Below are 24376 nucleotides of genomic sequence, written 5' to 3'. Positions count from 1 at the left end.
CATGCTCTCTCTGCCCTTATCTGAATAAGTTAACATGAGCCAGTTAAGCCCCTTGTAAGGAGAAGAGTTAGTGCAACAGCAGGTCTGCTTTCCCCCACTGCTGTGGAGCTCTGACCACCAGAAAAATGAAAGTCAGAATCAAGACTCTGAAAAGTATTTGCAACATCTCATGAATTTTGCAACACAGGTGATATGCTTGCACAAAGGCATTGCAGCATCAGGTACTTGAGAGGTAAACTTTGCCCCTCAAAGGTATTTGGAAGGGCTCCAAAGGGAGTTTAACGAGGCTCGGTCTAGTTGGGAAGCGAGAAGAGCCAGGAAAGAAGGCCCAGACACTACAGTCATGAGAAAAGAGGGCTGGGCAGATTAGGGAGATGATAGGTAAGTGTTTAGAAATACCAGCAAGACACATGAAAGCTAATGCCAGTAGCTTGCATAATACTAGCCTGTATATGCAACAGGATGCTGGTGGTATTTGCCAAAGAATTGTCAATGGGATACAAGGCTCCTGAGTGGTCGCTGAGAAGAAAATAAAAGGTACTGGCACAAGGACAGAAATGACATAATGGGGAGGGCCAGTAGTAAAATAATAATAATAATAATAATAATAATAATAATAATAATAATAATAATAATAATAATAATAATAATAATAATAAAAGGTACCAAGGACAGATTTACTGCTGCTCACACCACCTCAGCCACAAGGATTCTGATAACCATATTCTTCTGCTGGAAATGTAGAAGGTCTTCAAAAGATTTGTCTTAGTTATTCATCTCAGAGCACAGGACATAACTTGTATTTCACAACAAGCCTTTCTCTGTCTGTTCCATATCCATGCTATAGGAGCTCGTTCACCAGCATGAGACTAAGATTGCTTGAACATGAAAAATCATTGCATGATATTGAGTTCAACAGAATCCTTTTCATTGCACTCACTGCAAATATTATTGTGTACTGTCTTTACAAAACCACAGGAAAGAACAAGCTAAAAGGATGCACCTAATGGTGGAGTTTTAATTCAGACCATGCAATTTAATTATGCATTATATTAGATCAAAGGGAAACTGAATTAAAAAGAAAATACCTGTTGGATCATGGAGATTGGAGTTCCTCTTCTTAATAGCTCTGGAAAGATTACAGTGTCATGAGGCTCCATCACGCAGAACTGAAAAACCAAAGAGCAAGGATAAATCGAAGGTTAAGTGCACAGGGCTGGGGAACACCCTAACCACCTTCTTTTTACTAATACAAACCGGATGGCTTTGTGTTGATGGATCTATTAAAAAAGAAAAACACCAATCTATATTCAGACAGAGGCTTTCTGCCTATATATTTCCCCTGATGTATGCAACCACCTTTTATTTTGCCATCTCAGTTAAGGCTCACATTATTTCTCTGTGCTTTGATTTTCTAATAGGAAGAATGATCTTACTCCCAAAGGGCTTCCTATTAATTCATTTTTAAACTTATTTTTAGCCCAGGAAAAACACCACTCCAATACTGGTTTTATTTATTTATTTATTTATTACTTTTTAAAAAATTTTTTTTTTCTGAACAGGAGGGCTGAACAAAAGGAAAGGAAAGAAATCCACAGAAGGATCAAACTCCCTCCTGAAGTAGCTGTAGTTAATATATCCCAAACATGTTTGGCCCATGTTTTTTGCTGTGATAAACTTAGGAACAGTGATTGTCCTTAATGTCTCAGGAACCCCAAGTAGCTTGCTGTCTATACAGCAGTACTCAAGATGGAGATTTTAAACTGGAAGAGGATTTGAATTTTGCTTTTTTCATTTCCTTCTCCTTGCAAGATCTAGAGGCTATTCATCACCAAAGAGCCACCCAGTTCCTCTCTAAATCAAGAAGTGGTCTGAGTTTGGCTTTAGTGGGAGCTCGAGCAGACCCCACATGCATAGTACTACCTACCGGTACATTAGTACATCATGTGATTGCCAGAAAGGTGCCTCACCGACACATTCCAGCTGCCTACGTTTTTCTTAAAAGATTTGCTGCAGGCTACTTAGTACCATCAGTTCAATAATCATGTTCATTAAAAGTACAGTGCTAGTTTTTATTTTTGTTTGTTTGTTTTTTTTTTCTCCTAAAACTTGTATTTATAAAAGCAATTTTGATAAAACTTGAAATGTAACAAAATGGTATATGCTATTTTTAGATTCTAGTTGTTTGCAAACTGATAAACACCCTCCAGCAAAACCTGAATTCCCACACTGCAGAAACACAAAGCTACATTCAATAACATTACCAAAAGTAAAACTGTTTTGTTGCTTTTCATTGACTTTGCTCATTGACACTCACTAAAAATTGCTCCTCATATAAAAATGGGCATAAGTAATGCTGAAAAAGCAGTATTCCAAAGGCCCTGTCAATATTATTTTCAAGTACATTTTATGATCTATATGAACTAAGGCAAAAATAAGTATAAAAAAAACATTTAAAGGTATTAAATGGTATGGGATGCTTTAGTGCCTATGGCTTGGGAATCCTCTGCCAAACCCTGTTCTTATAAACGTGGTACTCTGTGTCATCTCATAGCCTTTTAGCAAATGTGGTTTCATTCACAGTGCAAGGTACCACCCTGCAGATGGGCTCCCATCCATGAACGCTCTCCCTACCTTTTGGGATGTCACTTGGAATGGCTTTCCCAAGCACTCCCACCCTGTTCTGAGGCAGTGTAAAGGAAGAGGAGGTTTTCCAGAAGGTTGCCCAGGGCAGTGGTGGTGTCACCATCCCTGGGGGTGTTCAAGGAAAGGTTGGATGTGACGCTTAGGGACATGGTTTAGTGGGTGACATTGGTGGTAGGGTGATTGTTGGACCAGATGATCTTTAAAGGTCTTTTCCAACCTTAATGGTTCTATGTTTCTCTTTCCTGTGACCACTGAAGTAATGAGAAGCATCGAGTGCAGGCTGGGATCAAGAAGCATTTGGTTAGCTTGGGGCCCGCAATGCTGAGCTGGGAAAGCTAGGGGCCCCTTTCCTCCCCTTCCTCTCCTGATCGAGGATTAAACCACACTTTGCACACGAAAACCACACAAGCTCTGCACCAGGCCACATCCTCCCTACATCCTCACAAGCAGCAACCATTTCGGAAAGGCTTCACACACACACCACGGGGATCATGGAAACAGCCCAGAGCACTTCGAACAGCTCGGATCTCATTAGTCTCTCCAGCTGCTTCTTCTTATACAAGGCTCCGAGGAACAGGCAAATTTTAGGATGTGGGGTTTTAGGATGTGAGGTTTTAGGGTGTGAGATTTTGGGATGTGGGATTTGGGGATGTGAGGTTTTAGGGTGTGAGATTTTGGGATGTGGGATTTGGGGATGTGAGGTTTTAGGATGTGAGATATTGGGATGTGAGATTTTGGTATGTGGGATTTTGGTATGTGAGGGTTTAGGATGTGACTTTGGGATTTGATTTCGGGATGTCACATTTCGGGATGTCACATTTCAGGATACCAACGGGGTCTGTACGTGTCTGAGGGACGAAGCCTCCCCGCACCTCCCCTCAGCGCCGGCCCCCGCCTCCCGCCCCACCTGCCGGTGAGGCCCCGCCCGTGACGTCACGGAAACACCCCGTCTCCCCCCGCGATCGGCGGGGAAGCGAACGCGAGCTTCCCTTTGGCCAGCGCGGCTGCCAATCAAGCGCGGAGGTCCCGCCTCCCTCCTCCCCTCTCCCCCCCTCCCCGCGGTGCCGCTCGTGTCCGTCCGGCCGGAGCCGAGCGGAGCCGAAGGGAGCCGAGCGGAGCCGAGCGGCCGCCCCGCGCCCCCGCCCTCCCCTCCGCTCCCCTGCCCGCCGCGCCCGGTGCAGGTATCGCCGCTGTGCTACATTAAAATAAAACTGAATAAATCTCGCACCGAGCCGGGGGGACGCCTCCAGGCGTGCTTAACTCCGGGACGGGGCTCGTATCAGCGGGTAAGGGGGATGCCCCCGTTGTTCTGGTGGCGCAGGGCAGTGGGTTAAGCCCCTCCAGCATGGCTTCCGACGGGGTGCGACAAATTACGAGCAATTTGGGGACAAATTACGAGCCATCTGGGGGCAAATTACCAGCAATTTGAGCGCTGAGCTGCTCCATTGCTCCCAGCTGCTCAGTACAGCTCACTGATGCTTGGTTCTACTGGGGGGACGTGCGGGGTGGCTGGAGAAAAGGGCATTCGGTAAATTTACTTCTTCCTTGTAGTGTAATTTGCCTGCTTTGCACTTTTTTCTAGGCCTCCGATGACTGTCACGGTGCTTTTTTGCTTCTCTGCTCTCCAGAGAAGGGACACAGGCTGTTGCTCCATCCCTTGACTTTAACCGCCGAGTTGGGAACGCTTCACTCTGCTTCATTTCATCAGCCCGTAAGTCCTGTTTGGGCATACACAGCGTCATTTATCTTATTTTCCAGCCTTTTCATTGAAAATATGTCTGTTTTTAAATCTTAAGTAATGCTCTCGAGTCTGCACTCCAATGGATTAGGCTGAATGTTACCACCGTGCTTCCAGTGCGTTGGCTTTGCAGTTCCTCGTTTTGGTGCTGTTCCCCACCACGCACACGGTGTTGGGCCCGCTCCTGTCCCCCTCTATCGCCCTGTACGGCGTCTGGGTTTGAATGCAGGAAGGGTGGGAGGGGAACTTTAGGGATTGGAGATGCTATCTGTGTACGAGCATGCATGTGTGTGTTCTGGGGGTGGTGCTGAGCAGTTGTGGTCAGGCTGAAATTACCAGCACGTTCGCTAAGGACAGGAAATGATGCTGAGGCTCTGATAGAGTTGCCTTATTGCAACGCTGTGTGTGTGGCTAGCTCATTTACTTTCGCAAAAGTAAGTATGCGGTATTATATACAAAACCTCCTTTTTCTGGTAGCTGTGTGTATGTCATCTTACAGAATTGGGTCTAGTTAAAATAGCTTCTATTATAAACCAATGCGTGTATGTCTAATAGGCGTGTATCTAATATTTCCTTCATTAGTCACATTCTGTTGGTTTTATTTCATGCTGTGTAGAAATTAGGGTGAATTGTGACATTGTGGCAGTCCTGGATCATATGGTTTCTAATTGTAAGAATGAGTTTTCAGTTGCTACAAACAGTGCTCTAAGCAATTCACGTATGAACTACTCTTTCAACAGGAAGGCTTTTCTCATTTTGTAGCCGATGCACTTCAGGCTTAATTTTGACTTGCTGCTGAGGTCTTTGAGATTCTCAATTTTGGTGTGTGTCTTCTGCCTCTGTGGTTATGCTGAAGCAATATACTTTGGGGACATGCATCATTTTTAGTCGCATGCAGCTGTCACTTGTGGTACCGGTATGTAAATCCATGAATAATATGCCTGGAAACAAATGTTCTATTGCTTCAGTTTCTCATTTATCTGAAGGATGAGGAGGTTTTGTGTATGTAACATTATGTCCTCTTGTGGGTGCTTGTCTTTATTCTGCTAACTTAGAAATTAACACTGAGGAAATGTATTTTAATTACCTTAGAATAATTTTTGCTGCCTGCCATCGAGGTTAAGAGACGTGGGTGTTGATGGTAATATGACAATATAAGTAAAATAGGAAACATAATAGTTGAGAAACATACTGCTGTGGGTATGCTCTTGGGAAGCAGGATATCATTCTCCTTTCAGTCTGTTTTAGCTTGCTTCTCCTGCAAAGTTCCTGAGGCTGCTTGTGACTTCCATGTTGCACATATCATATGTTCAAGAATACCAGATTCTATTATATATGAAGTTATGACATGAATTAACACAGTATTTTATTGTTGGTTCAGGATTCTGTCAACATGAAACTCATGGCATATTGTTTCATGTTGCTTGAAACAAACAAACAAAAAGTTGAGGACAGCCTCAGTGAAGGAAGAGAACTTGCACAAATTCTTCTTCTATTTTGGGTGTCCAAACTGAGGTGCTCGTTACATGATCCAAGTGCTGGGTTATTTTTTTGTTTGTTTTGTTTTGTTTTTTGGGGGTGTCTTTTTTTGTTGTTGTTGTTGTTTGTTTGTTTTGTTTTTGGGTTTAGCACAAATTCAGTGACAATTCTGGTAAATGCATTGTTAAGTAAAAGCATTGCGTGCTTTAAGAAAACACTAGCTGAGATTGAGAAAAGCATTTGATTAGCCCAGTGCAGCTCAGCATTTACCGTCCTGCCTGTCTGGTGTGCCAGAACACCACTGACTCAGTGCAAGCTCCTTAGGGTAGGAGTCACATGTTAATATATAGCAGTAAGCACAACAGCACTTAATTCTATTTCAGTGCCTTGGTGTTCCGTGCCACTAACCACAAAAGTAGGAAGAACTGAAGCTGAGCCACTTTGGTTGTGGAAGGTGCTGAGCAATGTGTGCAGTGCATGTTTGCTAACAATTCTCCATCTTTGGCTGAAGGCTGAACATGTGGTTCTTGAGTCTTTTTTTCTGAGGAAAACAAATAACTGTTAAGCATGACTTGATAGGAATCCTTGGTATGTGCGGTGGAAGAGAGTGAGAGTACAAGATATAATAAGAGTGAGTACTGTATATAGGAGTGAGAACTGACTTTCACTGACCTTTGAGCTGAAACAGTGCATTCAGAATTGCTAGGAGTTCCTAGCACTCGGAGGGATCTCCATTCTTAAGAACTGTACAGCTGGCTGTAAGAAAGCCTGATAACAGCGGCTGCATAATAGCATTGGGTGAGTCACAGAAGGAGGGCAGCATACATGATTCTCCACATGCCTCTGTGCTTTTCTTTTCAGCTTTGTGACAGTTTAAACTCATTTTGAAAAATTCTTCCTTTGTAGTCATTATACAGCAAGTTAGCCAAACTGCATTCCCTGTCTGACCAGGAGGCGTGTCTCTATTCATGTTTCTAGGTTTCTCACTTTCAAGTCATGTTGTTAAGGTACAAGTACCTGGCCTGAAGGTTCCCTCTTTCAGTAGTGGGGGGTTTATTGGTTGGATCGTATTAGGTTGGCAAATACAGCTGCTGCCATGTCAACAATTAATTTTTCCAAATGTTTTCTTTAGCACTTGTGTTAATATGGGTGTGCAAACAAACCTACCTTTCTTCTGCCTGCTAATGTAATGCATCAGTTGAGAATTGAAATCTTTTATTTTTGATTTATCTCCCCATAATGCCAAGTTCTTAGTGATAGCTTCAGGTTCTGCCTGTGTGTTGGTTAAACCGTAACATAACATATTTTTGCTGTGATTTTTTTTTTTAAGGTGTACAGTGCCATAATTGTCTTGTCACTTGTGACATAATTGTCACTTGTATTTAACTGCTGCTCTTAGAAAGAAGATGATAACAATCCAAAATACTAAAGTTGAGAAACTAACCCTTGTTTGCACCAATGTTTATTTTATCTTTTTTTTTTTTTTAATGTTAATGATATGCACTGTACTTGGGTTTCAGTAATGACTTCTTGTTGTTGTTAGAAAAATTTGACACATGGGGCTTTCTGGCTGTGTGGTGTATCCTCATGTGAATGTTTTTAGACTGGAAGTTTGAAACATTTCCCTGGCTGAACGGTAGTCTTACTCTTAATTTCTGCCATTTCTGTTATTGCTACTTGTGATAATAATGCCATGACTCTGCTTTCACTGTCATCTTACCTGTTGTGGCCATCGCTTAAATCACTTTGAGGTCACCTTTCTCTGTCATTCTCTTTTATTCCTCTTTTCCCTCATAATTCTGTAGGTTTTTCCTAGTCTCAGTGTGTATGCATTATTGTTCTGTTATTTGTCTATTCCACTTTCCATATAGTTGCTGGTGAACCTGAATGAAACCCCAGGTCTTAGCAGTTCCAGTAAAGAACAACTGTGTGGGCATACTCAATTGCCTTAAGCATTTTCTTCCTTCTGCTTGGACAGTAGCTGAAACCACAGAAGAGACAAATTCTGAATGGCCTGTCAGTCACCAACAGGCCTGCGTGTGTGGGAGACTTTATCCTGCTCAGTGCACAAGCCCATCTGTGTCATTCTTAATTCTGCGTGTTACTGAAGGTTAAACCCTGCCCTTCAAGTTTTAAAACAAGCAGAGCAGAATCCTGGTCGCTGGCGCTGCTTTCTTCCCTCTCTGCAACCAGTCACTCGTATTAAAAAAAATTGTTGAAATGTCTTCCTCTCCTCCAAGTTATTTTATTTTTTTTTGTCAGTGTGTCTAGAAAAATAGCCTTGAGAAGCGGTGGAGGGAGTTTCTTTGTAGTTTTAACACCCTGAGTGAAATGTACAATTGTTTTTATAGCGGAGCTTCTGCTGTCCTGTCTGTAATGGCAAGAGATGGTGTTGAAACCAGTTTTGATAAGTTTTGTTGTCAAAAGGTTTTCACCGCTGCCTCAGGCTGTAAAGCATAATAGCAGCATCTCCCCTGAACATCATGCAGAGCACGTCGTGCTCATATTGGCATCTGGAACCGCGCTGGCTGCAACCACAGTACTAGCAAAGGAGCTTGTTTAATAGTTTTATAAATTACTGTATTCTGACAGAGCGAACAGCTCCCTCGTTTGTTTCCAGATTCCTTGCTTGTGACAAACCCAAGTGCTGAGATCCCGTAGGTGCAACCGTGACAGCACGAACTGTGAATTGAAGTGCAGCTTGTAGTGGCGGGGCAGTACGGAAGTTTCATTATGAATGAGAATCAGTCACTGACCTTTTCATATCTCTAATTTAACAAATAAAAGTAAGAAAGGAAGTGTCTGTTTTCGGTGGTACCGCTTGATCGCTTTAGCTAAGTAAGCGTAAATTATCAGTGTCAATGGGGATCCCCGAAACACTGGTGATTACCATCTGCATACTGAGGAGCTGATGATGTTAACTCCAAAGGATGTGGGCAACGGGGAGTCTTTGCTATTTTGTAGAGATGACTGTGGTAGGAGTGTGGTGCCTTTCTCAGGTTCCCTCCCTGATACTGCGCCGCTTGCCAGCCGCAGGCAGGCTGATACTTGCTGACAGATACCTTTCTACGGTTTAGTAACTCTTTACTTTTTTTTTTTTCCTCTCTTCCCCTCATGGGATGTATCTGTGTCTGCAACTGAGTAGTATATGACCCCTCTGATTTTGGGAATCCTGCAACCATTTGGGTAGCAGATGTTCCAAGAACTTTGTGCTGGCCTTAGCATATATCAGGCTATTTGGACCTGGTGTTATTGCTAAAAGATTGCAAGTCTTTGCTTTCTAAATAAGTGATGATGAAATGAAGAAACAAAGATTAACAACTAGGGGGCGTTACTGAGACTATACCTAAAGATAAGATTTCTCCTTAACTTTTTTGCTGGTGAGTAAGAGTGATCAATAAGCCTGTGCAGCCTACCCTGGTGCTGTGATTAAGCTTCTCAGAACAGCATCCTACTTGCTGTTACTGTCAAACAGGGTTTGTGGAATCACTCAGAGAAGTTATCTTTAGTATCCTTAAAAGATAGCATTCTGGTAATGGTTTTGTCCCGTCCTACATCTTAACAAGAGACAATGGGCACAAAGCAAAGGAGCATAGGAGGTTCCATCTGAACATGTGGATTTTATTTTTTTTCTACTGTGTGGGTTACTGAACACAGCCCAGAGAGATTGTGGACACTTCATTCTTGGACATATTTAAGAGCTCTCTGGACATGGTTCTGGGTGACCAGCTGTAGGTGGCCCTGCTTGAGCAGGTCAGTTGGACAGCCAGAGGCCCCTTCCCACCTCAGCCATTCTGTGGTAACTAGTAGTGTGTTTTGGGGTTTAGCTTAGTGCAACTCTGCACTGCAAACTCTGTTAGATTTAGAGTTTGGGGGGAAAAGTCACTTGCAGACCTAGCATTCTTTTCCAGTCTTGCATGGGTCAAGAGTGGATCGGATCACTGCACATCTTTGTGGCTGGATTACATGTAACTTTTCATACAGCAGGGGGGCAAACATTGTTGGAATAGACTATTTCTGGAGGATTGCTGGTGTATCTGACAGAAGATGATTTCCAGAAATAGAACTAGAACTAATGGGGTTTGCTGATACTATGGCCAGATAACAAGGAATTTGCATATGAAGACGGGAGAATCTAGGTTAAATCTACTTTTGTCACTGAACTCTAGCAACAGCCATGTTGGGAAAAAGAAAAGTTGATACTTCCTGAGAATTTTTTTGACTAAGGCCCAATAGAAGAAGGACGAGAATTTTGCTATAGGTCTACACGGTTTTGTTATGTCCTGGCAAGAAAGTTACAGGCTTTTGGGAAGTGAATTCAATTGGTGTACCCTTAGTAGCATCAACAAATATTCTGAGGGCACACAGCTGGGTTTAGATTCTTGGGCTGCATGACGGGGCTGTTTTGCAGTGCTATTGTTAAGCTTCCAGGTTGAGGGCTCTAAAGGGAAATGAAATGCAAAATTTGCATGTTGAGTGAAAAATTGGGACAAAGTATTACAATTGCTTCTTGTCTTCCTTAACTGAACGGTACTGATAATTTATGCTGACTGTTGTGAGTTAACCCCCACAACTCACCCCCAGATAAGCACCACCAAAACCAGTAAGCCAAAAAGTAAGCTAAGCCAGTACAAAACCCAACATTCATTTTTTCCTGTGGTGGTCATGATATCTCTCAATTCATTTTCAGATTTCTTATTGTTCTTCAAATCTATGTACCTTGTCTGTAAGGCGATAAAACCAGCAGCACTCAATATTATACTAACATTTTGAACCTTATAAAACTGAAGCTCACTTACTGAATATCTCCCAGTGCTTAGAGTGTTGCGAATTGCTGAGAAAGGGGAACTTAATGAAGTAAGAAACTGTTATAAATAAAGTTCTTGCCTTTTAGCTGATGTCCAGTACATACAGTTGAAGCAAGCTTTTAACATCCTATTTCTTGGAATAAGAATAAACATACGCTGCTAAAATGATGTGCTTTTTTTTTTTTTCACTTAATTCACTGAATAAATATGGAACTTCGTGTCAGATTCAGAGATATTAGAATTTTCCACAGAATAGCTGAATCACAGGCTTCTTTCCACACACAAACTTCTTATTTTTCCCTGCATTATACTACACAGTATCATATCCTTTGAAGTTCAGCAGGATCAACGTTTCTACTTGCAAATTAACAGCAGAGCCGTCGCCAGGATGTCACTCAGGCAAATGAGACTTTTAAAAAAAATATATTGCTAGGCTTTCACAACGTGGACTATTTGACAAGAGTGACTAGTAAATTTTTTTTCCCCTCTTTTATTGTAGGGACACTTAAGTATTCAAGGTCACTTTCTTCTGGCATGTCATATTTGTGGAATTGCTGGTGTACTGAAGATTCCTTATGGGTGATAATATTACATTTTAAAAGATCAAATTTCAAGTAACGGGACACCAGTGAGTATTTTTGAATGCACACAAGGTCATTGTTTTTATCAGGTGAGATTTAACAATCTGTTTTTAGTCCTAGTTGATGAGTGTGATAAGCTGAACAGGGAAGATGCATCTTCCCATTTATTCCTAGCTGTTTCTTCATCCTTGCTTTAAAGCAAGTGGCTTCCTTGATTCCACAGTAATTCAGTGGCTGTATCTGAGTGTCATTAAGTGACTGGGTGCTCTTGCTTTGGGAAATACTTGTGGATCTTGTCTGTGATGGTGGCCCCTTCCTACTGAAGAGGCATGGGGAGATCTTTGCTTTCGTGGCATGGCTCAGTACCTGGAAACATCCACATCTTCCTAACTGTGGATGCCATTTTAGCCTTGGTATTCCTGACACAATGACAGTTCATAATGAAGTACCAAATGTTTGTTGCCCAACGAGCTTGCATTGTTTGCTTTCATATGGCTAGAGTGCATGGTTAACATAAAAACATCCCATGTTTGGGGTAGAATGAGAATTGTTTACTTCTGATGTTCTCAAACAAAACTGTCAAACAGTATTTTAGTGTGCAGAGTCCCACCAAAGAATTACCTTTGCTTGCAGTTAAGTGAATTTTATGTTCTGAAACTAAAATGTTGTTTCTCAAATAATAGGAAGGTGCAGTGCCTTTTTCAGTGTGTCCTGTCTCAGCACTCACATCTTGCAGAACTTGAATTCATACGGGAATTTCATTCTGAAGGACTGTTGAGCAATGAAACCAAGTGCATTGCCACTTGATCAACTGTGTGATGGGTTACCTCAGGAGAGAGAAGGAGGTGTAGGCTGTGTATCAGTTGTTGCTTGCTGTTGTATCTATCAAATTCATCTTTGTTGCCTGGCCTGGTATGATTACAGCTGAGAAGAAGGGAGATGTGTGGTAAGGGATATAGGGATGATAGGTGGGGGAAAAAAGCCTTTTATTTGTGAATATACTTATCTTTAATTCTCACCTCTTATTCTGGTTAACCAAACTGCTTTTTATTTATTTATTTATTTATTTTAATTTTTTTAACTTTCCTGTGTTTCTTTCTGGGTCTTGAAAATAATCAGAAGTCATAATCTGGGTAGACTTGATTACTACTACTACTACTACTACTAATAATAATAATAAAAAAAAAAAACAGCTGATGGAAAAGAAGCTCTAGCGAGTCTTATCACAGAATCACAGAATTTCTAGGTTGGAAGAGACCACAAGATTATCAAGTCCAACCTCTGACCTAACACTGTGTTAGTGTTAGTGACCTAGCACTGTGACTATGTCAGTGCTGACTGAGTTAATGGTTTACTGTTTGTTGGATCTGTACAGATAAAGGTGTATATTAAATTTCTGATTATTTTAAAATAGTCTTAGGGGGAAATGTGGAAAATGTATTTTAGAGCTGTCTGGGTTTACAGGTTGCATTGTTAAGGTTTACAAGCTGAAACGTAGGAGAGACTTCCTTTTTAAAAAAAAAAAATAAAATAAAATAATTGTCTGCCAGATTTCTCTTGTCATAGTTCCGATAGCATGGACTAATTGTAAGGAAATATGATGAAGAATTGGCATGTCTGTATGGTGAGAAGTATGTTGGACTACTTGTTAAGAATGGGATGAAAGGATTTGGGCAATTTCCCAAAAGTAAAACTTATATGTGCTGTTTTGCCTTGCACTGTTTGTAATGTGAGCCAAATAGCTTGTACAGTAAGGAAGAAAGAACTATGTATTCATTTAATTTAGATGGTGTAAATTTAAAGAAGTCAATTAAATGAAAAGGTTTATGTACAACATAATGAAGTTAAAATTTTCATTTTAATAACTCTTGTTGCTTTGTTTTGGGGAGTTGAAGAAAGCTGTTCTGATTCCTGCACTGAGATTCCCAAATGCTTGTTTTTATGTATCAGGGTTCCAGAGTAGTAGGTGCCTCTGCAGTAGGCATCTTCAGGAAGATAGGAACATGCAAAATCTTTGAAAATTTTATCAAATTAAGAAGAAATCAACAAATCTCATTTTTGGAATTAATATAGTAAAAGCTACATATGCTTGGTAGCCTAAAGATAGATTCTAAAAAGTTTTATTTCCTTGATCTGACACTTTTTGAATTTAATATTCCATAATAAAAAAACACCCCATGATAAGTAATGACAGAAAATCATACAGAAAAGAGTACAGGTGCATGAGTAAAACTGAAATAATTCATTTTTACTAAGGGAAATTCTAAAAATATTACATCAAGGTCACTTGGCAGACCAGGTTAGATCAGCAGTAGATTTTTAAGTGGTATATAATGGTATTCTTACTCAAAGTATCTGTAGTGACACTTCATATGACTGGAAGAGAAGCCCTGGATACTCATCTTTGGTATTTCTGTTGCAGTCTATACTTCTATATAATCCCTTTTGTAAACTGACAAAGCATCATCTTAAAAATAGTTGGAGCTTTGACCTGGTTGTCCCATTAACAGAATATTTCAGAACTTTGTTGCTTTGACTAAAATGCTATTCCAGGATTTGGGATAAATGTATTCACAGCCAGTCTGTGCATGTAGCTAAAATTAGTGTTTTCTCTCACCATTTATAAGGGCACCTGTATTCCCTCTGCACCTTCGTTTTGCTAAGCTAAACTGGTTAACTCCTCTTTCTGCTCTCATAGGAACGCTCTCCATTTCCCCATCATCTTTCATCTCTACTTGAAGAGATGCAGAGACTCTAGTGATTGACTACATACACTGTGATATTCACTTCAGCAGGATACTCGTTGTCCATCTCCCTTGCAGAAGAGTACATTTATCTCTCATATGTCTTACGTGCTATTTTTGGCTTCCTGACCAGATCAAGTGCTAACACTGCCTTGCACAAAGTTTTTTTTTCCTTTTAAATGCATCTCTATATTATCTCTGTAGAAAATGCCTTACTTCATGTCAAAGGATAGCTCTTTGTTTTCAAACGTTCATCAGATTAATAATTTAGTGAATCTGCAATCATCTCAAACATGCAGGTACCTTTCCTTCCTTGGTTGCTCCCAGCTGCTCACAGCAAAACTTGTGCTTGCCCTGCTCCTCGGGTTGCTGGCCTTGCCTTTGGGACTTGAGAGCTGCAATTCATCTCACTGCTTCTGTTCGTGTGGTTCCTTCACCCAGTGTTTTGGTTACTTGGTGCATCAGAGGTGCCTCTGTGCATTTTGTCAGCAGCAAATTTCAGCAGATGCTTCAATTCCTTTGCCACTGGTAGCAGGGCTAGTGAATAAAACCAGCCCCAAGGCAGTTCTTGGCAACCTCTTATGGTGATCTCTGTCCAGCCTGGTATTTTCTAATTACCTTCTCCGACCAGTTGCTTAGTTACTTTGCAATTCTGCTGTTAAATATAATCATTTCCAGCTAGTATTTTGTATGCAGTTGTCAGGTCCAAATGATAATCTACATATTTCACTCACTTCTAATTGTTTTAAGTTCATTTTATAGCATTGATTTTTGATATTTTCATTTGAGTCTTTGACTTGATCTGAAATCTTACATGTTACTCATTGTAGCCAGCCTGATTGTTTTTCTCCCCTCCCTAACTCTGAAGTGTCCTGTTTGCTCTCCTATCATAACTTACCTCCTACTATGTGTGTGTGAAGGGAGAGAGCTGTTTTTTTTTTTTTTTTTTTTGTTTGTTTGTTTGTTTGTTTATGCTGGTCTGCTAAAAATGTATAGATTGTTTCTTTTTAGATGTGTCTATAAGGTAAGGGTGAGGTAGCCGGGTCACCTGAGGATGCATGAAAGTTTTATTTGCAACTGTGTACAATTTCCTCTGCCTCTTCTTTCAGAGACCTGTAACAGTGTTGCATGGTTTCCTCAATTTGTGCTCGAGAAAGCTTTTAGTTCTGATCCCATGTCATAATTTCCAGGCCTGTTTCGTAGTAGGCATCCTGTCTTTGTTTCTGTACTAGGCGATAGTCATTGCCAGGTTCCTTCTTTGCTTAGTTTCAATGTGTTGTTGAAGAACTTAATTTTAAATATTTTTTTAAAATCATTTTTTAGAATGTTTTAACTTTATTCCTGCCCTTTAGCATATGAGGTGAAACTTCTTTAATCAATTCCTTCCCTGCGTTTTCAGGAGGGTTGGAGAAGCTTTTTATCTAGTTAGGCTTCTTTCATCTCACGAGTTGTCTGCCGTATGCTACACCCTGCGAGTCGCTTCCAGACCCATTTCTGCACCTTAAATGAGGCAGCACCTCAGCATTTCTGATTTGGACAATCTGAATTCCTCAGCCCACCTGACTTCAGCTAAATCCTTTTGCTTATTATTCATTTGTTGGAGAAGTTAATCTCTTGTAATGCACACTTCCCTGTAATATTTTTTCATTCTAATCAAATCTGTACCGAGGCTGGATTTTGTGAATGTATTGCAGACTCACAGCACTCTGAGCAGGGCAGTCCTTCTTTAAGTGCATTTTTGGACCCAAATAGATTCTGTTCTTACTTTGCAGTGTTTTATTTATTTATTTATATATAGTGTGTGTGTCTGTATATTTTAATCTATCACAGTTTTAAGTTGTGTAGATATGCACCACCCCAACATCTACTTCTGACTTCTCTGAATAGCATAGGCTTTACATAAAGCACATATGTGCTTTAGCCACCAAACCTCTGTTGTCCCTGTTATATTTAGCTTTATATTTAATAACTACTTCAAGTTACTCAGTTTTGTAGAACAGGCTTTTTCTATTCATTTTTATCCTTTTATTTTGCTTACTATTTTGAATGAATCTACTGATACTTCAAAACGCTTCATGTGGTTGTGTAAGTTTAACTGGACAGGCTACTTATTTGTCTGACCCCTGCTCACATCCACGTTAGGACTTAGGCTTTTATGAAACAATCAGAGAGAAGAATCTTTCATGGCCACATCCTCATTTTTCTCTGCAGGTACAGTGAAGTTAGATGTCAAGACTGGGCACCCACGCAACAACTCTCACTCTCATCTCTAAATCCCTTCTTGGGTATGTCACCTGTCCCAGAGGGTCAGTGTCCTTGTCTCATGAACAGAGTCCATCAGCAGGAAAGTCCTTTTTCCATAAGTAGCTCTGAATACTCTGGTGTTTCACCCAACTTTCTCTCTCTTTGTTATTTATTCTGTGTCTTTATTAAATCCCTTGAGACATAGCTGGATCAACTGTTTAAAGTCTCTCTACATAAATAATCCTCATGTGTTTTTGTTGTTGTTGTTCTTCACTGTTCTGTTCTCGAAGTATAATTTAAGAAACCTTGAACACCCAGGAAAAATAAGCTTCAAATCAGCAGGGGAACACCTAAAGTACAGGGAGGAGGGAGAAAGGCTTGCATGTGTGAATTACTTGATCTGGCAGTGGAAGCATTCACTTAAATGGAATAAGATATATATCCATCTGTCTACCTAAAGTCACATTGAAGTGCATTATCTATCTATAGACAGATTATATATAAATATATCTATGGGAGAAAGCATATATATGTATATATATATAAAATGCTATCAGTCACATTTAAGCAAGTGTGTGTATGTATATTTATTTCTTTCCTCATAATGCCACATACATTATGTGGCATTATGGAGCTGTTGCCAGCATTTTTCAGCAGCTATTGTTACAGCTGAATGAGGCAATCTTGCAGGTCACCAAATGCAGAGAAAAGAAAAGAATCTGGTAAATAAATAAATTCTGGAATGTGTAGAGATGTAGTTGGCCACATCCTTCTCTGGTTGCCTCCTCCCACAGGAAAAAGTCTTTGAATAAATGTTCTTTGAGTAGATTATGGGTTCTGGAAGATGGAAGAAATTTATTCTCATGGATCCTGTTGTTTTAACATAATTGGTTTTTAATTAATTACTTTTTTCCATGGAAATTCTGTAAATATTTAGGCTTCAACTGTCCTGACCTGAGGCTGAAGGTGCGCTTTTTTTTTGTGGATTTTTGTGTGCGTGTGAGGCTAAGAGGAAAAGAAGAAGGGGTTGTACTTACGTAAGCATTCTAATTTTGGAGAGGAGAGTAAAATCTCTCCAGTATTACCAGTAGCAAGAAAACAAATCACCTTTTTCTAGCATCTTTTCTCTCCTGCTAATCTTCAGATCCAGATTTACTGGACAGTCACATCAGGTTATCACGGTTGCATGTTTCCTTTCCCAGACTAATCCTGCATTTGCTTTGGCTGATGTCCCCTGTTCTTCCGATTCTTTCTCTTGTGCATTTTTGCCCCTCAACCTTTCTTAAAAGGCAGTGTGTGGTTTTTCTCTTCTCTCTGCACCTTATGCAATGGATTTAAATGCAGGGAGAGGGTGGGATGTTGCTTGGTGCCCCAGCCTCGTATGCTGAGAACTTCTGGGTCATACCAGTTAGCATAGAACATTTAAAGTGTGTTTGTCCACCACAGGTGCATGATGTTTGCTTGGTTTTCTGAAATACTGAGCTGTACCAAATAGGCTGTTGCGATTGGCAGGGTTTTAAAACAAAAATGCCTTCTGTAAGAGTGACAGAAGGTCTGTTACACAAAGCCTCTAGAGCATTCGTTCCTATTTTTGACATTATTTACCCACATTTTAGTCTATTACTTCGGAAAGAAAAATTTCAACGGCAGTGAGTGGTGACACTGCAATTTAGAAATGGAGAAAGAAATCTGTCCTCACCTGCCTTGACAGCAGGGAGTTGTTCTTCCCTTCTCCTGCTCTGTGTCAGCTTGGCTGGCAGCAGAGCAGGGATGTTCTGGTGCAGAGCCTCCTCTTCAGGAGGAGGCTCGCCTTCAAATTTCTCTCAATCAGCACCAAACAGGCGTGGTTCCTTTAGCCTGTTTTATCCAGCCTGGTCTTCCGCTCAGAAATGGTAGGCAGGAAAACTTGTGGGATGCTAGCTTTGGACTTGTTAGGTGTCGTAGGTATTTCCTGGCAGCCCTCCAGCCGGTGCTCCTACAACATGTGCACAGCTCGGTAACGCAGGCGAAGCTGGGGTTTTAACTAGCCCATCTTTTCAGCTCTAATGCTGCACTCAGTAATTCATGTGGTCTGATGAATACTTTATTTTTTCTTTCTGTACGTAGCAATACTATTTTTGTCTCCACTCACCACAGACAAGGGATGAAGACAACCGTAAATCTTAAAAACAAATTTATTTATTTTTTTTTTTAAAGAAGACTTCAGCTCAGTAAAAAGAGCAGAGTTTGGGTAAAACTAGAGAGAAAAGGTGAAGAGGAGGGGGTGCAAGCAGGTGATGGGAGGCGTGTGCGGTCACGGGAAAGATTGCCACTGCAGCAGTGGCTCCCTGCTTCTTGAATTTGAAGAACAGTGGGGGGAACTTCAATTGCATAATGACCCGTAAAATGGAGGTTAACAAAAATGCTGAATCTGCAGAACATATTTCTAGGTGTCAGCCAAATTTTCAGCCTGAAAGCCTTTATCAGCTCAGAGAGGGAAGGTAAAGCCTGCTACATAAAACTTTCGCAGTTACATTTTTCAAAATCCTTATTTGGTGCAAGAAGGCAGAAGAGAACTTGTTCCATGCCTGTATCGGGGTGGTGCAATCTGCAGCTATAGCAGATTTGGGACTCCCTCATGTGTGTCATGCCAATACAGCAGCAATACAGGTAAGGGTCAGGCTGCATGCATGTGCAGGAGACTCACCCTCCTGTTCCTCCCTTGGGGTGCTCACCTTGGCAGTACATGAAGAAGCGAGGGGGTGCCAGGGAAGCTTGCTGGTGAAGGCAAGATTTTGGCTGGAAATATTGGGCAAGGGAGACTCAGCACAGTCTACTAATTCAGCAAAGAAACAGAAGAGTCCGAAAAGGAGCAGATACGGTACGTAAATGGAAGCAGAGTGGTGGAAGAGCAAAGCGAACAGCAGCCTGTTGAAACCAGTCATTCTGTACGGATGTTTGAAACTCTTAAAAACTTAATCATCGTTAAGGTTTGCTTCCTGTTTCTTAGTTGCGATACGCGACTGTGTGCCTATCTGCTTTTTCGAACTGGAAATTTTTTCTCTTCTTGAAAGACAGAAAAGCTGCAGGGAGCTATTAGATTCTGAAAGTTATATTTAGCTGAGAGCAATTAAAGCTAGCACTACATGATGACATTCGTAACTAGCTTATCCATCATGCAAACTGTAAGATTTTAATGTTTGGTTTCAGTCAGGCTTGGCATTACTGACTGCTTTTGCTCGCGTGCATCAAACTGAATTTTAGAAGGCATGTCTATTGCAGAACAACCCTGGCAAGATGCTTGCTTTCTTACTGGTTCTTTGTTCCTGGCTCCAATTTCAGTGCAAATCAACATAATTCTGCACTGCTTCCAAAAAAGGGGTAGTTGTGCTCTATGGGTCCTGTCTGCAGCTGCTTGGTTTGTTCTTTTTATTGCCTAAATTTTGGCACAAACACTCGCACAGCGAACTGGTTCAGCTAACAGTGCGGCTAAAAGTCTGGCTTTTTTCCTGCTTGAGTTATGAGCTGGACTAATTTCCCAATCTCATTCCACTCTCTGGTCGTGTTGCTACTGGTTTTGCTAGGAGTTGCAGCAGAAACAAATGGTGAGCTTGGAGAAGGGAGAGAATTGCCTGGTTACTCCTGAAGGGCCTGGTTCTGCCTGCTGCAGACTTGTACCCATCCACATCTTGTTGCCAGATCAGCTCTTAGCTTGTTGCAGCTCTTCCAGAAACACTTAGAAATATGTCTCTTCTTTAGGACTGGTACAGTGCAAAACAGCTTAATGAATTGTGGAGTTGTGAAAAGGTCAAGTATTGCTTTTTTATTTTTTTTCCTTGGGTACCAGATAATTAATTTCCTCTGTTCTGCTTTAAGTGAGCAGCCCTCTATGATGCTCACATGAGCCGTAGTCACCCACTGAGAGTGAAGTTTGTTGTTCCATTTGTTGTTCTATTCCACTGTATCACACCGTAGTTTTCCTAATGTCTGTAAATACAACAGTGAGAAGTTCTACATATTGTGTCTGCACAAATACAGCTTATATTTTCTTTCAGAAGTACAAAAAAAAAAAAAAAAAGAAAACTGTAGATCAATCAACAGGCTGTCAAGTGTTGCCGTTAATCTGGTCAGGATTTCCCAGATTATTTTAGGAGTGTGTTTACCTGCCTTGCAAAATATTCAGAAAGATTTTTTTTTTTTTTTTTTTTTTTTTTGTAAAAAATAGATTTCTACCTGTTGGCCTATTTTATAGGTAAGTTGTGAAAAGGACAAACATTCATGAGCTGTGTTTAGCTCTTTGGTCATACCGTTATCTATATAGCTCCTGTTTTTGTCTTTCAGATTTAGAATCTGATCCGTATTTCCTGAGAGCAGAGAGATTTATTTTGTGGTATATTCTGCTTTTCCCCTAAAAAAAAAAAAAAAAAAAAAAAAAAAAAGTCTGAATTGCTTGTGCTTTTAATTTCTCATGAGGGCTTTGTTCTGTGTTCTTGTTGTTGTTTTGTTGTTGTGTTTTGTGTTTTTTTTTTGTTCTTTTATTAAAGTGAGAATAGCCTTACCACCAAAACCCTGGAACTGTGCCTATGCTGGTCATGTCCCAGGGTCTGCCAGTGCATCCCTCTGCCTGTTATTTTATTAGATCACTGTAGCACAGAGAGGCTGGGGTGCAGTAGGGAACATGGGTGCATGCTCCCTACAAGCTACTCTTTTAGGACTAGCAAGTTGCAGGAAAAAATTATTTCTGAGGGAGGAGGATTTATTACATAGCAAAAATATGGAAAGATTGGAAGAACACCGATTGGCCCTATGGGGCAACTAAAGTGTCATGTTCCTATAGGGTACTTTCTATTTGAGTGTGATACGTAATATATTCTTGATAAATAATGTAGCTTTCTCAAACTAACCAATATCAGATTACTTTTTTCCCCTCTCTCTGTTACTTTCTTCATACAAACAACACAAAGAATTAAAGGCACTATTTTTCAAAGTTAGATATTTGCTTGTATTTTTTTCTTGTTTATTTATTTATTCATTTATTAATTATTAGAAGCTTATCATAAGGTTATTCTGTTGCCTTAACCACGAGAAGTTTTTAATGCGTGATTAGTTGGAAGTTTTAAATGTAGAACAGCTTAATTTTTGAGATACTGGGAAAAATGCCAGCCATAGATTTGGAAAAGTCTGACTAATAAAATTGTAAAGCTGGTTCATCATTCAAATATGTTATTATTTCAGCTGCCTCTGCCCACTACAGGCTCCTACAGGCTAAAAATGTCAATGGGCTGTTGCATTAGTACCTATTTTAGGTCCCTAAACTTAAAAGGCAGAACAAATGAAAGAACTCTGATATTTTATTTTAATCTAAAGTTAACACATCAAGATTTTTTTTATTTGCAACTTTAACATCTTGATTAGTATAAAAATACAGAAGCTCATATGTTAAAAGATCAAATCCTAAAATTAGATCACAGATGTTTAGATCCCAAACCAGCTGGGGGCGGTGGCATTTTCAGGAATGTAACAAATAGAAGAAACAAGGAATTAAGTATAAACATGAAATTAGGAGTTATTAAATACAGACAATTGGTAAGAGAAGGCAAAAATATTACTCAAAACTCAGCAGGTAGAAAACAGGGAAAAGGATTTTTTTTTTTATTCCCTGGAAAACATGCCAACATTTTAAGAATAATACTTAATAAGGGCAATAATGCCAATAATTAAACAAATGCAAAGTAATGTAGTTGCGCTACTGAAAAGAAGCTGTATGGTAGTTTATTCACAGCACGTAGAAATAATGACAAAGAAAAAAAGTTATAACGGCTAAAACTATATATATATATATATATTCAAATCTACATAGCAGATAAGTTTTGAATCAAGTGTACGTATAATTTGATGAATTTTCTTCTTTCATGTTGATCCTGAAGAAAGATCAGGAAGGCCTCAGAGCACTGGGAGAAGCTTAATGATGGGCCAGCTTTTATAAACAGCATATAATCTGTGGTACCCAGATACTGTTTTGCCTTGTGCTGATTATAGAGTTCTGGGAAGATTATCATAGATATGGGAACTGGCTTGTTTCAATGGAAATTGAAATTTAATAATCATAGAATCATACAGTCTACAAGTATAGAAATAAGTGAAAATATCTATAATTCTACAATATATATAATTTCTATATTCTAATATAGAAATAAGTGAAAAAATCTTTTTAGCTCAAATTGGTGGTATTCTGATTGTCCGGAGATATTGTACAGGCTGCTAAAACTGCAAAGTTGGTTTGTCTTTAGAAAAAAATGTGTTTGAATAAATGTTAAAACTGCATGTTGGTTGCTATAAAGCAACAGCTGAATAATGATAAGAATTTGTCAAAGACAGTAGTGTACCCCTGGTATCTCTTCCCTTCTTTTTTATTTTCTCAAGATGTGTGAGAGGTTTCCCTACCCTGTAAGTAGAGTTACACCTGTTGTGCAGAATCCTGGATCCTTTGGGCAAGAAAGATTTCTGTTACAAAATGTATCACTGTATTATTGTGTTAGTAGCCTAAAATGTAGTTGCTTTTTTATATAGGAGAATTTTGCTAACCTGAACTTCTAATATACATATATACCCTTCAGGAGAGGAAGATGTAGTCATAGATGCTTTATTTTATGGGAAGATTTTAGTTAATGACAGCAACAAAAATTTCCAGATATTTATAGATCATATTTTGTATCTCTCTCATGCTTCCCAGGTATGGAAGGATAAGTTTTATTTTTCACCTGATTTTTTGTTTGTTTTCAGATCCAGCAGCAGACTCATGTGAGCATGCCAGGTTTTGCCTGATGGAATTGCTCAGACTTCCAATGCTCTAAAAGGGAGAGGAGATTTGGATTCTTCATGGTCAGCACTGAGAGATTGCCCATTCACTGTAAGTCACTCCTTATATTTTGGATCCCTCTTTGAGTAGGGAAGTAGAAGTTAAATTGATGCAGAGCCTATTGCAGCTTATGGGGGATATGGTGAAAGAAGCTTCTTACTATGAGGAATCACCCCATACATATAAAAGGGGAGAGGACTGTAGCGTTGCTGTAGAGGCAGTGCTTCCATCTCCTTTTTGGATGATAAATTCTACTTAACTATGTCTAGAAGAATTGAAGGATGTAGGAAGGAAATGAGATGGGTAAACCATGGGTTGTGACAATGTAACCTTATATTCTGCTGATACAAGGACAATTGCTTGAAAATATCTCAAAGCTGCCTCTCTTTTGAGAGAGGACTAGGATGGAAAAAAAGTACCGTTTCCAACCCTAACCATTTTGTGATTCTGTGATTTTTGGGCTTTTCTTTAATCTTAGGCTTTGAGGTTTTCACTGGAAACTTACCAGGTCAGGAAGAGACTCTCCACCTGTTGTGCAGTTATTTTCTTTGTGGTTTGTACCTTTTTATGAAATGCTCTCCATAGAAACAGCCAAAGCTGTGACTTTGGCAAGGGGAGATTATGTTACAAGTGTTACTTAAACAAAACAAAAAAAATCATGTTCTTAGTTGGTGTGGTTTTTTTTTTTTTTGCCTGTGTGCTCACTAATTGTGAGATTTAGGATTGGGAAAGAAATCTGTTCGAAGTCATATTGCTGGGCGTAGCACTTGTGGCATTTCACCTTCTTCTGATAGCATGTATTCAGAAGGCACTGAGTACTTTTGATTAACAATTTCACTTTTAGGGTGGTGACATTGCTTGGTGAATTCTTTTAGGATCAATCTCTCCTAATTTCTGTTGTGAGCATGTGCAAGGTATTGTTAACCGTATGTTGCTCAGGAGGACTTGTGTTGCAGTGGAAAGTTGGAGATGACTCATGGAAACTGAAGTATGTAGCAGGCACAGGGGCTGACTCTTTGCTAGATGTGGCTGCTGTTAATCACATTAACAGCCGTGTGCATTTCCAGTTTCTACAAGCTAGACGCCAACAAGGAGTGAGTGGAGTGGAAAATACTCCTACCTGGTTTATTTGTTCTGGTAGGTACTGCTACGTTGCTACTATGTGCTCCTTCTGGGAGGTGCCAGGTTGCTCTAGGATCTTTTTGCCTGTGCATATAGGAGAGTTTATCAAACGCTATTATGAAATAGTTAGCTGATGATGTTGGCATGCTTTTATTTAAGTAGCAAAGTAATGTTTT

At 40.0% G+C, this 24376-nt stretch overlaps 1 protein-coding gene across 7 annotated transcripts in view; it reads left to right on the top strand.

The window, feature by feature from the left end:
- The first annotated feature begins 3775 nt into the window (after positions 1-3775).
- OSBPL3 (oxysterol binding protein like 3) overlaps positions 3776-24376 on the top strand; it is a 94093-nt gene continuing 73492 nt past the window's right edge. For 4 of the 7 annotated variants that reach the window (XM_082752541.1, XM_082752539.1, XM_082752540.1 and 1 more), the window contains exons 1-3: positions 3779-3932; positions 4229-4357; positions 23003-23129. The gene's annotated coding sequence lies outside the window, so the exon portion shown is untranslated. Of the gene's footprint in view, positions 3933-4228; positions 4358-4799; positions 4819-11193; positions 11300-23002; positions 23130-24376 lie in introns of those variants that run through there. The other 3 variants (XM_082752536.1, XM_082752538.1, XM_082752537.1) reach the window with 3 other exon arrangements.

The sequence above is a fragment of the Aythya marila genome, assembly GCF_965140915.1.
Source record: "Aythya marila genome assembly, chromosome: 2".
In the NCBI taxonomy this organism is placed as follows: Eukaryota; Metazoa; Chordata; class Aves; order Anseriformes; family Anatidae; genus Aythya; species Aythya marila.
Note: the sequence above shows the minus strand (reverse complement) of the source record. Positions and strands in the feature narration are given on the sequence as shown.